Genomic DNA, 1103 nt, shown 5'->3' on the forward strand with positions numbered 1-1103 from the left:
CAGGCTGTTCCCACTATAAAGAACTCAAGAGGCTCAGTTCCCCTGCTCTAGCCCACAGGGTTACTCTCCCTCCTGGGACAAGGAAGAAAACCCAGGGTTCATGGTCCATGGTGTTTACGCTGTGTTTGGTGGCACCTGGAGCTGAGCACAGGCCAAGAAATGCCACGCCAGGAGACACTCCATGTGTCCCCCCAGCAGGAAAAGCAGCTAGAGCAGTGCAGGGCATGTGGAGCTGGCTGTACCGCATAGGGGAACAGCTGGAGCAAAGCAGTTGCGGGGTAGCTGCAGCGTTGGGGCAGCACGGCAGGGTTGTGGCAGCCCCGGGGAGGCGGCTGGGGCAGGGCTGGGCCGGCACAGGCAGGTGGATGCCAAGGAGAGCAGCAGGGAAATGCGTGGGACGGAGCAAGGGCAGATCCAGCTGCAGGGAATCCCTGGGCAGGAAGGCGAGGACAGATGAGCATGGGAGCAGGGAAAAGGCCTTTGGGGGGAAGTGGGAAGCAGGAGGAAACTGGGGAGAAGTGGGAGAGCTCAGGAAAGGGAGAAACGTGAAGGGGTGCAAGAGGCACTGGGCATACGGTCGCTGAGACGCCGCACTGCCCTGCTCCTCCAGCGGACAGGCCCCACAGCCCCAGGACACCATCCAGGGCAGCGGTGGGTGCACGGGGAGAATCAGAGCCCCACATCTGCAGCATCCATCCAGCCTGGTGATGGCTGTGAGGATAGATCCGAACCTGTGCCAACAGGGCCCATCCTGGCAGCAGCTGCCTGGATGGGCGGAATTGGACCCATGATCCTTGCATGGATCCTCGATCCCTCCGGCGCGGGGCTGGATATATGGGGAGATCAGGTCCCCATGCCCTCGGTCCACCTGCTCAGGGACTGGGTGCTCTGCGGAGAAAGAGAGGCCGGCAGCGATGAGGAGCATCCGGGCAGGGGCCGGGGGGCAAGGAGTCCTGCATTTACGTCCAGGTGGGACCCAGGGGACAAGCGGTCCCACGCCTGCGGGGCCCGGGGTAGGGGAGGATCGCACGCTGTGTCCATGGGGTCTGTCCAGGCCGTGCCCCGGGAGCTCAGGCCCCCACCGCCCGTGCAGGCGCAGGGAG

The sequence above is a fragment of the Egretta garzetta genome, unplaced genomic scaffold (genome assembly GCF_000687185.1).
Source record: "Egretta garzetta isolate BGI_Z169 unplaced genomic scaffold, ASM68718v1 scaffold59, whole genome shotgun sequence".
NCBI lineage: Eukaryota > Metazoa > Chordata > Aves > Pelecaniformes > Ardeidae > Egretta > Egretta garzetta.